Source organism: Lemur catta, chromosome 23, assembly GCF_020740605.2.
Source record: "Lemur catta isolate mLemCat1 chromosome 23, mLemCat1.pri, whole genome shotgun sequence".
Classification (NCBI taxonomy): Eukaryota; Metazoa; Chordata; class Mammalia; order Primates; family Lemuridae; genus Lemur; species Lemur catta.
Window position 1 is genome coordinate 29,885,410 of NC_059150.1, and position 15,042 is coordinate 29,900,451.

At 50.0% G+C, this 15,042-nt stretch overlaps 1 non-coding gene and 1 pseudogene across 1 annotated transcript; both read right to left on the minus strand.

The window, feature by feature from the left end:
- Positions 1 to 4,028: 4,028 nt before the first annotated feature.
- LOC123627149 lies at positions 4,029 to 4,120 on the minus strand (annotated as a pseudogene).
- A 10,191-nt stretch (positions 4,121 to 14,311) lies between these two features.
- Positions 14,312 to 14,430, minus strand: LOC123627148. The gene has a single exon (XR_006731154.1). It is a non-coding gene; the product is annotated as a 5S ribosomal RNA (ribosomal RNA).
- Between the last annotated feature and the right edge of the window lie 612 nt (positions 14,431 to 15,042).

The window sequence follows — 15,042 nt, forward strand, 5'->3', positions numbered from 1 at the left end:
CTGTACTAGTCAGTGGGGTGCTAGATGCTGTGGAGTGAGCATGTGCACTGTGTGACTGTCACATGCAAAATGGCTGAGCCAGTGGAGCAATGACTCTGCATCGCCTTTTGCATTAAGCTTGAACCTTCCTCTGCAGAAACCATTCGGATGACTCAGAGGCTTTCAGGGATGATGCAGTGAGTGCAGCACAGATAAAAGTGTGGCACAAACACTTCAGTGATGGTTGAGAATCTGTTGAAAGTGATCCACGTTCTGGAAGGCCTGCCACAAGCAGACCACCTGAGGATGTTGAACGTGTATGGGTCAGGTGAACAATCAGATACAAGGGTTTGTTTGAGCTTCTGTTTTTAACCCCTTTGGGTCTTTATGTAGTAGAGTTGCTGGGTCGGATGGTAATTCTGTGCTTAATTTTTTGAGGAACAGAGAGGTGAATCTTGCACAATCTCCCAAGAGTAGCAAGTAAGACTTAAAGGCAGGTTTTGACCCAAGACATGAGACCCTGGACGAGGGCTGCATGGGCGTCCTCCTGGGCAGAGTGTGGGCCCTCAACTGTCCCCTGGTGCCCCTTAGCTCAGCCCTGTGAACATCACCTGGCCTGGGAGAGTCAGTCCTACTGGGTAATGTTAAACATTCCAGAGTTGGTTATCTGTGGTGGTGGTTTTGATTCTGGGATCGTTAATCTTCAAAGAGAATTCTGCATCATGAGCCAGCTGGGTCTGATTGGGACGCCAGCCGAGAGGGAGAGAAAGGGAAGAGATTTGCCCAGAGAACTGACTGGGCTCCGGCAGGTGCCTGATTTCTACATGTAGTGTGCTCAGGGGGTGTAGTGGGGTGGATGGCGGCCTCCGAAAGTGACATAGGAACCCCAGGAGCTGGGAACATGATCTTCATTAGAAAAAGAATCTATCAGTCATTAAGCAAAGGATCTCCAGATGAGATCATCCTGGATTGTTCGGGTGGGGCTGAATCCAGTGACACGTTGCTAAGGAGAGAAAGGCAGAGGGAAATGTGACTCACAGGAAAGCATGAGGACAAAGGCCATGTGAAGGCAGAGGCAAAGACTGTCATGAGGAAGCCTTAGCCACACAATCCTCCCAGGTTGTCCATTAGGCACTAACTCCAATGATAAGTGTTTTTATGAGGGAGACAGAGATCTGAAACAGAGAACGAGAGAAGACCATGCGAAGACACAGGCAGAGATTGGAGCGATGTGGCCACAAGCCAAGGAACACCTGGAGCCCCCAGAAGCTGGATGAGACAAGGAGGGATTGTCCCCTAGAGCCTCTGGAGGGAGAGTCAGTCACCCCGGTGACATTTGGAGTGTGGCCTGGAGAACTGTGAGAAAATTAGTTTCTGTTGTTTTAAGCCACCCATTCATGGTCATTTCTTACAGCAGCCACAGGAAACTAAGCCGGGGTCCAATCAGAGACACCATGGGGCATCCATGGGTAAAAGGGGGTGCCCTGGTCACAGCCACAGCCCAATCAGCAGTGGTGGGTCAGGCTGTGAGGGCCTCTGCCAACCCCTGGGCTCACTCCCTGTTGGCAAAGACGGAGGGAGGTCTCTGGCCTATGGTGGTTTAGTGAATCGGGATGAGAAGCAGCTTCCAAGCCCCACCACATGCAGGACCAGGGGATGGGGAATGACATCCTCAGGCTGGGACAGTCCCTGGAGGTCAGCAGCCGGGGTGGATGGGGCCACTTCAGAACAAAGCAGGAAGATCCCTGTTGCTACCAGCTGTGCCATCTCCCTGTTGTGACTCACCTGAGCACCGGCCATGGCAGGGGACTGGGGCAGGTTCATTCTCACAAATCCCAGCTCCACGTGACCCTGAAGAGTGACTGTGAACATGGGGCAGGGAGGATGGTGGAGCAGAGGCCACGTGGAGCCCTTCCCAGAGTGCTTCAGGGAACCCTGCGGTACTCCGTGTCACACCCCTGGGTGCTCATCCTCCTCCACAAATAGGAACGGTGACAGCAACATCCAAGAAATCCAGCTTCTCAACATCAGAGCCTCAGGTAGCTGGCTTGTCTCCTCCATCAGATGAGTGCAGGGGGAGGGACTCCTTCTACCCCGGAGTGGAGCGGGAGGGAGCTGTCGCCTCAGCCCTCTGTGGAAAAGCCTGGAAATCTCGGTGGGTTAGACAGACCTTCTCTCTCCTGCCCGCCCTGACACGGAGCTTGTAAGATTTATTTATTTTTAAGGTTCAGCTTATGAAGCATTTACATCTAGAAACCACATTTCCCCAAATCTTTAAATGCTGCTACGCAACTAATAAATCAAACTACACATTTCATGAACCAATCGACTGGAGTGATTAAATGCTGATTTCACACTTAGGCGAAGTCTTTTTTTCATTGTGGGAAAGTATACGTAATATTGATGGTGTGACCCATTTATATGTAAGTGTGCAATTCCGTGACATCAGAACGTTCAGAACGTGTTGAACCATCACCACTATCTGTACCCGACATCGTTCATCACCGGACACAAACTCCAGGCCCATTAAACACTAATTCGCCAGGGCCCCTCCCCCGGGGCCCCTGGACCCTTATCTCCACTTTCTGTCACTATGAATTTGCCTGTCCCAGGCCGCTCCTAGAAGTGCCATCACACAGTATTTGTCCCTTTGTGTGCCTTTTTGATGATATTGGCTCTATGAGCAGAACATCACATTAACCGCAAAGTGTCACATCACTTGATCCCAGGGCTGAAGCACCGCTGAACAGAGAGACCCTGGTGACCTGAGCCTTAGTTCCCTCCCATCCTGCCCTTGACGGGGCCTGGGCCCATGGCCTGTTTCCATGAGTGACACACTCCCTGGGCCAGGCCCCTCTCCCACCGAGAAGCCCTCCGGCCGTGCCCCGGCCCCAGACCACCTTCCTGCCTTTTTGGCTAATTGGACTGATTGGGCGAGCTCTGGCGGGGTGAGCAGAGATTCTGGCGTCCGTGGAGGGGGAAGGTAGGGGCAGGGGACGCCCTCCCGCCGCGCCGGGCGTCCCGCCTCGGGGTGGCCCATCCCCCCGCCGCCTCCTCCCCGCACACCCCGCCAGGTCTCCGGCCAGGACTGGGACTCCGGTTCCGAGGAGAGCGCTGTTGTGGGGGAGTGGGCGACCGAGGCGGCGGCGGTCGTCCGCAGGGTGGCCCCGCGTGGCGCCCCCTGTCCCTGGGGGGCGGCAGTCCGGCCCCATGGCCCTATCCGCTGCCTCCAGGGTGGAGTGAGTCGTTCGCGCCAGACCCCGCCTGCCTCCACTGCCTGCGCCTCTTCTCTCTCGCGAGTCGAGGTCACCAGCAGGCCGGCCGTCGGGGTAGAGCGGAAGGGTCCCTCGGGTGTCGTGCTCAGGCCTCCGCCGGTGCCGCCGCGGACGCCATGGTCCACGGGGTCGACCAGATGTCCCCGTCACACTCAGTCTCTGCAGGGCTGGAATCGGCCCCCGCGGCCTCGTTGACCCTAGGGGTCTCCGGGAGAAGGTTCTGCAGCTGCGCCTTCTTGACCCCCTCTCACTGCCTTACTACGTGGCCGAAGGTGTGACTTCTTATTTTCTTCTCTCTCTCTCTCTCTCCTTCTCTCGCTCTCGCTCTCTCGCTCTTCCTTTCTTTACTCCCCACCCCCGTTTTTTTCCCCAAACACACGCTATTATCGCGCTCATGAACTATCATGGGACCTGGCCTGACTTTAATCCCCGCCCCCAGTCCCCCTCTGGCAATGCTCGGGGCCGGCGTGCCGCTGAACTCGCCGGTCGACCACATGTCCGGTCTCTGGCAGCCATCGCGGCGGGGGGGCTTCGGGATGGATTTGGTCCCTTTGGCCCCATCGCCCCTAGGGTCGCCCTCGGGTCGGTATTCCTCGGCGCGGGGCGCGGGGCGCAGCGGAGTGTCGCTCTCGGAGTTTGTGTCTGCGGCTCGTTGATTTGCTCTCACTCCCCTACTACGTGACCCACGGTGTGACTTTCTTTTTTGCCCTTTCATTTTATTTATTCTCTTTTCCTTTTCCTGCCCCCCCCTTTTTTCCTGTATTCATTGTTTCACGTCACAGGGGTGATGTGCCCGCACACTAGGAGGCACATCTCACACGTGCGTGTGAACACGCAATCACCATGTGTATGAACTCTAAAGGGATCCGGTGTGACTTTGTGATTATTTTCTTTTCCCTCCCTCCCTCCTTCCCTCCCTCCTTCCCTCCCTCTCTCCCTCTTTGCCTACCCCCTTTCGCCGTGCTGACAATGAGCTCCCCGGGCTCCTGTGCCCGCCTGAGAATCGGCTGCAGACGCCGTGGCCCCGGGTCCGCCCCACGTCGCCCTCGGCCTCCCTTGGCACAGTCCCCCGGGGGCGACCAGATGTCTCGGGCGAATTCGGCCGTTGGGCGCCGGTCGCTGTATGGTCACTTGGTGTCGCTCTCGGATCAGTGTTCTTCCTTCTCGTTGTGACTTTTGCTTCTTTTTTAAAATTTCTTTCTTCCTCGTTTTCCCTTTTTTCATTTTCCCTTTTTAATCTCTTTCTGTCTTTCCGTTTCTTTTTTCACATCAGATGGGTGATGTGTGGACGAAGACACGTCTCACACGTGCGCGTCAACACCGGATCTTCACGCTTCGGAGCCACAGATGGAACGGGTACGACTTTTTAACTGTTTCCCTTTTTCTTTCTTTTTTCTATTTTCTATCTTTTTTTTTTTAATTAGTAAGACTGACAATGAGCACTGCCTGCCTGTGTTACTCCGTAGAGCTCACGGCTGAAGTCCGCTCCGAAAATGCGCTCCAAGGAGGAAGGGGAGCTGGTCGGGCCGCGCACGGTGCGCCCCCCCACCCCCAGCCCCGTCAGAGGGTCCCTTCTCTTCAGGCCGACACTGCCACTGGTTGTCGGGTGTCACCTAGCGGCCACTTTGATCGGCCATCGGGATCGGGAAAGTCAGGTGACGTTGGGCGTTTACGAGCTGACTCCCGGGAGGTGCGGAGGGCGGGGCGCGGAGCAGCCGCGGGGAGGAGAGCACGGCCGGCCCCCCCTCTGCTTCCTGGGCCCGCAGCTCTGGGCCCGCCCGAGGCGGCCCTGGCGTCCCGCGGGTCTCCGCCCACCCGCCCTGCTGTCTGCGGGAGGCGCCCCTCCTCCCGCTCCCTGCCTCCTCCCAGGCCTCTGCCCGTAGTTTTTTTATTTTTTTTTCCCCTTTTGTTTGTTTCTGTTTTATCTTGAATATAATATCATATAAAAATTTAAATCACAGAATGAATTATATTATATAACAAGATGTAGCTTTTTATCCTACGCCGAGAACGATGCATTTTCTCTTCTTGTCCATTTTCCTATCCTGGAAGAAATACAAAGTTGCTCATGATACTTTCAACTCATTTTCCAGTTTCCCTCACTCAAAACACTGTCAACACGATGTATCCGATCCTGTCTCTTTGTGTGTGCACGTGGATGCCTGTACCTATTTCTTTTCGGAATCAGGCTCATATCTTTTGGCACCGTGCTCTTTGATTTTACAAAATCGGGCTTCCTTGGTCATTGGCTGAGACGGAGCAAACTCACCAATCAGATTTAAGTGACTTGACTACAGTAAGCGGGGGCACGGAAATTTTATTTATTTGAGAATATACATTCCTAAGTGAATATGGTGAGCACTGCATTCCTGCCGGGCCTCTGGGACAATGAAAATAACCTCAGTTGGTGGATAGGTGTCAATGACAGTCCTCGTGCAGCTTGTGGTATCTAAACATTTACAAGAGGAAAATCATTCATTTCCCTAATGATCGTGGACAAGTCTGCTGAATTTTTTATAATGTCCTTGAAACATATAAAACACACTTCATACTTAACGTAGCCAACTGCAAGTTTCTTCTAGGCACAAACTATTTCACATCATGAGTTTCCCAATGTCGTAGAGGGAATGGCCTAGGGGGAAAAAAGGGGGAAAAAAAAAAAAGGACAGAAAGATTTTCTGTCTTTTTAAAACTCCCCACCACCACCACCACCACCGCCATGCTTTTGGGAACTTGTGGTCTGGCCTATGTCTCCAAGGCAAGTTAAATTTTTTCTTAAAACTCCCCAGTGGTCCCCAGCCCCCAGGTGGGTGGCCGGCAGAGTTCACAGGCTTTGTTTTTGGCAGAGCTGGGACAATTGAAATAATTAACCACAATCATTGCTAAAGCTGAGAACCCTCCCTTTAAAAGCTCTGAATTTCTGCCTAGGCCTATATTCAGGAACTTTGGGATTTTGAGACGAGCAGTTCTGGCAAAATAGACTCTCTCTTTCCTTCCTCCTCAAACCACTTGTCCTTATTTGGCCTTGTGGACAAGTGGCTGAGCTTTCGGTAACACCAAGACTTGTAAGTTATGTTATTGATCTTTTGTTTTTACTTTCTTTCCTTTTTTTTTTTTTGAGTTGGAATTTCTTTCACTCTGTTGTCCCCCAGACTGCCTTGGCCTGAGTGTAGCTCACAGCAACCTCCAACTCCAGGACTCAGGTGATCCTCTCCGCCTCAGCCTTCTGAGTGGGTGGGACTATAGGCAAATGCTGCCACGCCCGGTGTAATTTTTTTTTTTTTTTTTTTGGTAGAGATGGGGTCTCACCATGTTACCTGGGCTGGTCTCCAACTCCTGGGCTCAAGCGATGCTCCCATCTCTGCCTCTCAAGTTGCTGGGATCACAGGCATGAGCCACCATGCCCAACCAGGTTATTTAAATGTGAGCATTTTGCTATCCTGATATAAAATCCCACATGAGCGACTTTAAGGCGCCAAACACAGGGAGTCTCCCCACACTGTGTTGTCATGGATCACAAAAAAGCTGGATATGGGCACATAGTAGTTATCAAGGGGATATATTCTAGTGGAATAGCAGAAATATAGAATGTCCTGAAAACACTAAATGTCAGAATGGCACAGCAGTCAATGGCAGACCAACTTCCATTCCATTGTGTCATGGTAGACAGCTTAGTTTTCTCCTACTCCCTCAGTATGATTAAAGCCTGACATAGAAAATGTCTCATCCAAATCCATCAAGATGATGGAAGGAGGAACTGGGAGAGAAATAAAGAAAAAAGAAGGAAGAAGCAAAACAAGAGAGAAGGGGGACGAGGAGGAGAAGGAGGAAGGGGAGGAGAAGGAGGAAGGGGAGGAGAAGGAGGAAGGGCACTCCCCTGCCCCCGTGCTACCCAATAATAAATAAATGGAGATTGGCCTCTTCCCTCCTCTCCCACCCCTGACTATGCCTGGAGGTATATTGTACACCTACAGTCCTAAAAAATGTACAACTGCTTATAATAATGGAAGAAATGCAGTCTAATAGGTTTTTGTGCAGTGGGACACCTGTCCAGGGCACTTATGGTGAATGGAGCTTGCAGGGTTGGCAGGAGGTTGCTCTGGGTGAGTCTGTGAGTTAGCGGTGAGTGGTGAGTGAACGTGAAGGCCAAGGACATTACTGCAGGTTTTATAAACCCTGGACTCTTAGGCCACACAAAATTTATCTTTAGAAATTTCTTTCTTTGAGAATACGTTAACCTTAGCTTATTGTAAGTGTTTTCACTTCATAAACTTTTCCTTTTTTTTTTTTTTACTTTTGGACTCCTTTGTAACACCACGACTTAAAACACAAACACATTGCATGGTTGTACACAGATATTTTCTTTCTTTGTGTCCTTATTTATTCTGTAAGCTTTTTTCTACTTTTAAAGTTTTTATTGTTCTATTCACGCTTCAAAAAAACTAGAGAGACACAGAGAGAGAGAGCAGAGGAAAGAAATACACATACATGAATATGTTTCCCAACTCAGCTAAGGAAGGGGGCCAAGTCAAGGTTCCCAGGGAGCCACCAGTGATGAAATGGTCAGGCTCAGAATCAGCATGGCAGAGTGGCTGCAGAGCCAGGGGGCCTGGACTGGCTACCTGGATGACACTCCATTTTTGGTAACTTGGCAAGTCATACATCCCCTTGTGCCTCAGCCTCTTCATCTGCAAATGGAGAAATAATAGTGCCTACCCCCCACGGATATTGTGCAGAGTGAAAAAGCAAATGCAGGCAAAGCACACAAAAGCACGTGTGGCAAACATTAAGCCTTTAATCGTGATCACAGTCATTGTTATAGGATCATCTTCCTATGTTCTTGTCTTTTAAAGATTAGTAGAACCTCCCAGAAGATGAGAATAAGTTCATCTTGAGCAAATCTCTGCTGTAAAGCCACAGGCATGTTAAGCAAGCAGCACAGAAAGCAGAATGAAAACCTGATCCCAGAACATTATGTTCCTGCAGGACATGAAATCATTGAAGGTATGGGAAATCCTACCTTATATCCGTTTTACTAAAACCCCTATGATTGCGTACGCACATGGACACACACACACACACACACACACACACACACACACACACCCCAAACTTTTTGAGCTTCACCAAACAGAGTAATCAAGGAACACGTCATGATGCTTATTAGCGATATATTTGGGCCTAGGTTACTTGTCACTCTGAATCTGCCTCCTTATCTGTCCAATGAGAACAGTGTTTGTCACAATTATCTTCATCCTACCTAATGCTTCTGGTAAAATTTAAAGGGAATCATAAGTGTGAGAGCACCCGCTAGAAAGAAAATCCATATTATCTCTCAATTATTCTTCATCCTGATTTCTATCTGAATCTGTGAGCTCACTTTGATTCACTTCAGTTTTTCAAAAGGCTCTGGTTACTTTCTCTCCCACCTATATCGGATTGGGTCTGATGAAAAAAAAAATAGTAAAGAAAGCAGAGCAACATTTGTTTCTGAAGCAATCAATCAAACATTGCTGATGAGCCGGTATTTTCTATTTCAGTAAACCAAGACCTATTGTCAAGAGGATATGAGGGGCCCCCGTAAGGTTGGATGGTTATCCCTAAACTAGACAAAGCAGACAGACTATGGCACATGTGATTTTAGCAAAGAGAATAAACAGTGACCTCTTTGCCAAGTTTGGCTTTAGCATACAAAAGGGAAATAGAGGTGTAATAAGACGCTCAAATTTTACCCTGGAAATAGATGTTGGGCGCTGAACTGAGAACACTGAATTTTTTATCTTCCTTGATATTCACACAGGCTTTTAGAGGAGGCCAAAAAAAAAAAAAAAACAATACTTAGCCTATAAGTTATCCCTAAAACTCAGATTTTATTTCCCTTGTCTCTTCATAACTGAGCAACACATAACCTTAAAGAATGGACACAAACTTCCAAAAGGTTTGCATGTGGCCCCTTTTATTTATTAACATTACAAGACCTTAATTATTTGTGCCCTGAATCTGATATTCAAATTATCCTTGTGGCCAATGCATTTGCACAGTAGATGATAGGGAAAGAAGAGTTCACCACCTGAATAGATGACAAGGAATGGGAGTACTGGTGAAATTCCAAGTAGTCTATGTTTACACACTGAAAATCCCAATTAGCTAGCCCCTATGATGAGTTCAAAGAATAGATCTAAATTTCTGACCCTATGATCCTAAAAGATATCTCCTCCCACGGTGTCACAGATAAAAATAAAACTCCATCCTAGCACTTTGGGAAGCCTAAATGAGAGGATGGCTTGAGGCCAGGAGTTTGAGGTTGCAGTGAGCTATGATGATGCCACTGCACTTTAGCCTGGGAAACAGAGTGAGAGCCTGTCAAAAAAAAGAAGAAAGAAGAAAAAGAAAGAAAGAAAGAAGAGAAGAGAAAAGAAAAGACAAGAAGAAAAGAAATAAAAAGAAAAGGAAAGGAAAGAAAAGTGAATATATCCATTGCATTTTCTACCCTTTAGGTGACTGGGCTTCAGCAGGGTGATGTGATCTGACAAAGTTCATGTTGCTAAGAAATAAAGCACTGGGGTTCAACCTCTGAGTTTTCAAAATCCAGCATATCCCCCTACCCACCACACTGTGCCACCTCTGAGAGTAGATATCCCACAGAGGAGAGCTGTGGAGGCCATTCTTGGACAGACAGAGTCAACTAGTGGAGTTCGTGGAATCTCTGCTTTGCAGTCAGTCTAGAGGCATATGGAGCCATTAAAACTGCTTGTGAGGAAAATACCATGTCATAGGGAAACAGAAGTATTATCTGCTATAGACAGATAAAATTTAGGAAAAGAACTGTAACCTCTCTTCCTCTTACAGTGCTTTCTGGTCAGATGCTGACCCCTTCGATTCACAGATTCAGATACATCATTCAGTGTAAGCATTGTCAACAAGTCACTCTTTGCAACTTTCCGAAATTTCTAGGATATATCATAATTACAAAGATGATCGCTTACATGAAGACACCAGCCCTCCAGAAAAACAAAAACAAAAACAAAACAGAAACCTACTTTTCTCTGTTGTGGAAATCAAGATCAGCTTTTATGAAATCCACTAAATTCACACAAGAAGTAAAATATAATCATACTGACATATGCAATTTTAATCTTAGAACAGAATGCATGGTGCTCCTTGTCTTAGATACTGTCAACAGAAAGCACGCGGTGGATGAACAATCTCCATGAGCTTTTCTACAGAGACGAAGGGGGGGTATGATAAATAATGAGGGTTGAGGATCAGATAAATGACTGAAAAAAAAACACTTCCTGGTTCCTCAATACAAGCATTCATTTAAAGTGTATACTTATATACCTAGGTGGAAAATGGAAGTAGCTTTAAAAAAAAAAATTCTGTGAGCCCTGGTTATGATACGGCAATAAGCGCTGGTCCTTGGAAGGTGTAAAACATGGCTTACACCAATTTGGGATGTATGCACAAAGATAAGCTTGAGCACCACCACCAACCAAAAATACGAATACCTGGCTAGGGATCCGGATCAGACATAATATAAAAGGAAAAGGTCCCATGGCTAAAAGAATGTGAACATGATTGACTTGTCAATGGAAAAGAACCCCGAATCACTGCAAAATAATTAAAGAGTTTTATTCCGAGCCCAACGTCTGTGACCATGGCCCAGAGAGCTACACCCAAGAAGCCTTGAGCAAGTGGTCCCATTGTGGTGGAGCGGGTTACAGTTTGGCTTCATTCAATTTAGGGAGACAGGAATTACATGTAAAATCACAAATCAATACGTGGAAGGGGTACATTGGTCTGGCCTGAAAAGGCAGGACATCTGGAAGCGGGGGCGCGGGGGCCAGGGGGGCGCGGTGTACAGGTTTACAGCTGGGTTTAAAGATTCTTTGATTTGCAATTGATGAAAGAAATGAACCTCTGTCTAAAAGCTTTCAATGTTTTCAGTTAAGATGTCTGCTAATCGCAGACAATCCACTGAACAGTTTACCCAAAACTCAAGTGCTCCGTAGTTCAGTAAAGGGTTGGCCTGCTAGATATGCCTTAAGCTTGGTCTTGCCCGGCCTTAGGCCCGTCGGGCATTCAGTATCTCGTTACAAAAACTGACGCCATCAGGGAAGGGTGTCTGACTTGCCCTGTCCTTGTGGCCAGCAGCTCAGGTTTAAAAGTTTTCTGGGGTTCCCTGGGCCAACCGTGGGATGGAGGTCCATTCAGTCAGCTGGTAGTGGGGGCGGGGGGGGTGGCTTAAGATTTTATTTTAGTTCATAGAGTCCAGAAATGGTGTTTCCCCGGGAAAGATACACGAGTTCACGAACAGCTTTCCTTCGGTTGGTCCGGCCCCTCCCTGCGCTCGTCTCCCTGCCCCCACTCCTCCCCTCCCCTGGGGCCAGAGCCCGGGCGGAAAGGCCCAAGAGGAGAGGCGCGTGGGGGAGGTGCCGCTCCCAGAACGAGACTCGTCTCGGCCCCACGTCACCCAGCCACCGCGACCGCTTCGCCCGAGGAGGTGCCCGGCCAGTCGTGCTTCTGCCCCCTCGAGATTGCCTGCGGCCTGGGGGCGGGGAACGAGCTCCCGGACCAAGAGGAAACCCCTAGCCCGGCCGCACGGGTGGACGAGCCCGCGTAGAGCCCTTCCGCCGTCCCCCCTCCCCTCCTCCTTCGCGGGCACACGGCCCCGCGTCCCCCACCCACCCACCGCGCTGACTGCGCATGCGCGCTCGCTCGTAGCCTCCCCGGGCTTCTCTCGGGCGGAGCCGCTTCCAGCCTCGACCCCGCCCCGCGAGCTGCGGCTTCCAGGCCTGCGCCAAGGCCAAGGCACGGCGCACGGGGGAGGGGAGGGAGCGTAGGTCGGTCGCTGGGGGGAGGGGGGTCGCTAAAAAAATCAGTCCCCGCCATCTCCTGCCTCAGGAAAACCCTCAAACCCTTGGAGAACTGCCACCGCCGCTACCATGGGTGCTAGGACTTACTTTGTGTCCTCTTGCAGTCAAGGGGGCCGGGCTGCCAAACAGATCCTGGAGGGAGGCAGGAAGGGCCCAGGCCTAGCCGGGGGTGGATTGGACCCCTCCACCCTGGGGTGTGGACTTGTTATCAAAAGCTCAGCCACTTGTCCCCGAGGCCGAATGACAAGGACAACTGGTTTGAGGAGGAAGGAAAGAGAGAGTCTACTTTGCTGGCAAAGGAGAAAATAGGGTAGAGCTTCTCAGGCTCAAAGCCCCGAATTTCCTGAACATAGGCCCAGGCAGAAATATGCGTCAGAAGACAGCGATTTTCCAATGTTGACTCCGCTGAGTGAATTCCCTTTTGAAGAGAATGTCTACAGGAAGCCTACGGTTCCCCCGCGTGGGTGGCCCTCCTCTAGAAATGAACCTCGCTTCTTGAACGGAGGGGATTTGTTTACGCCATCATTCTTTCAGGACCGTTTCTCAGACCCTAGCTTTGGACCGCCACATAGATGTCCCTGACATTGTCTCAAGCATCCCGTGGTGCCTCCTGTCAAGAGACCACACCGACCGTCCCCAGCCTGCCCGCTCAAGGGAGCCGGGCCCCTTCTGATCTGTCCACCCGCCGTGAAGCTCCCTCCCGAGGGTCGGAAAGCCCACCTGCTTCCCAGCTCGGTGGAATGACGGGGCACCCGGGCAGGGCACCGGCACCGAGTGACTCCGTTCTGAGTCTGTCTGCTCTGCGGGGCCCCGGAGGGTGGTTGGAGGGGGGGAAACTCCATCTAGACAGGTGGCCTCCTACAGACTATATCCGATGGACCGTTCTCACTCAGGATCTTGTGCCTTCTTGGCCTAGGCACATCCTGGCTCTTAAAGCCACTTTCGGGGACACCCCCCCACATACAGACAGATGGTCTCCATGAGTGCTCTTCCTTTCTCAAAACATTGGAAATCTGTCCTCAATCTTCCCTCACAGTGGGTGATACAGGAGCACAGAACCCTTGGCCACCCTCCACTTTCCCACTGTCACCAGAGACAGTGCCGAAAGTGAAAGTCTATTCCTGACTCTCCCTTGATCCTAACCCTAATTCCTTCTTCTCCTCATTTTTCTTGTTCTCTCTCCAATTTTTATTGTCATATTGGCTCAGTGTTTTTTAATATTAATTTTAAGATCAGATTGTAAATTTCTAGTTATAACCTTCTTTAATCTTGATTATTAATTAATTTGGGGGAAATTATTATTTTGGGGATTCTGTGTCTTTCTGTCTATAAATACAGTATAACTCTCCATTGATTTGGGCCTTCATTTATGTTTTTACTAACTTGGCACATATTTCTCCTAGGTGCTATGTAGAGTTTCTGGGACTTTGAATCTTATCTTTTCAAACATTGCATTTACTATTGTGTATTTGCTAGGAAATAATAAACATTCAAAGTATTGATTGAAAATTGCTTTCCTATATAGCTATCTTGCTGAACTAACTTATTTTTACAGGTGTCCCATGCATACTAGCAAACATTTTATTTTGAGAGCCATAAGAGGTAGAGAAAATGAAAAGTAATTTTCCTTTCTAATATATTTAATTTTTTACCTTGTTTTAGTGTGTTTTTAGAGCCTCTCTTACAGTACTGAATAGAAGAATTTCATATCAACACCCTGGTCTTGCTCATGACTTTCAAAAGAATGTTTTTAATTCTTAATCCTTAAGAACATTTTCAAAGATTTAGACTTTGGAAAAGTGTTTCTAGATGTTTTCTCATCTGGATTCTTAAATTATTTTATCATGAATGAATGTCAAACTTTTTAGATTCTATTATTCTGCGTATATTGATATGAGCAAATTTTTCCTTTAATATAGTAATGTGGTCATCTACTTGGACAAATTTAGAATTTGTCCTGAATTTAGAGCTGGTCCATCAGTTTTGGAGGCCCGGACCTGTGACAGGTGTCTGAGGGGGAACAGACTTGGGGACTGAGCCTCAACATACAAAATCTGACACAATATCCGGGGGCCACTGGGCAGGGTCCCGGCTGGCCCGGGGCGGGAGCAGCGAAGGGCGCTGAGGGCAGAGGGGACCCCTCCGCCCAGCCCAAGCAGGCCATACAGAAAAAGAGGCAAAATCCTACGGCACCCAGTATTCCCAGGCAGTCTCCCATCCAAGTACTAACCAGGCCCAACCCTGCTTAGCTTCTGAGATCAGATGAGATCTGGCGCCTTCAGGGTGGCATGGCCATAGGTGGTGGCAAGCGCCTCTGGACGCCTCAAGACGCCCTGCTGCTACGTGTACCTCACGCCCATTCACGCTGACCCCCAGCTGCCGGCACATGGGCCATTCCCGGGCCTCCCCTTCACCGCCCAGGCCCGTGGGCTCCCAGGACAAGGGGCGGCAGGCTGCTCTCACGCTCCATGCGCCCCCGCGCCGCCAAGCGCCCTTTGCCCCACGGACAGAGGACGCACAGTCTCACTGCGTGGCGGGGGCCCGGCCTCCCAGCTGCACTCCCAGGGCTGCAGCTATGGTCCCCCACCCAGGCCGGCTTGCACAGAGGGGCCATTCCCAGGGCGGGCTACTCTCGGCCCTGGCCTCAGGGCCCAGGCCCCCTCAGCATAGGCGCTCCCCTGCAGCCTGCTGCCCGCCTATCCTCTTGGCCCTCTCCGGGCCTCTCACCGCCCTCCCTGCGGGCGCCATCTTGCCCCACCCACCACCCGGCCCAGCCCTGCCCCTGCCCTTCCACGGGAGCCCCCTGGCCGCCCCTCCGCCCACCACAGGTAACCACCCCCACCGCAAGGACACCGGGTCGCCGCGGCGCCGTTGCCACACCTTGCCCAGGCAACGCGATAGACCAGCGGCTT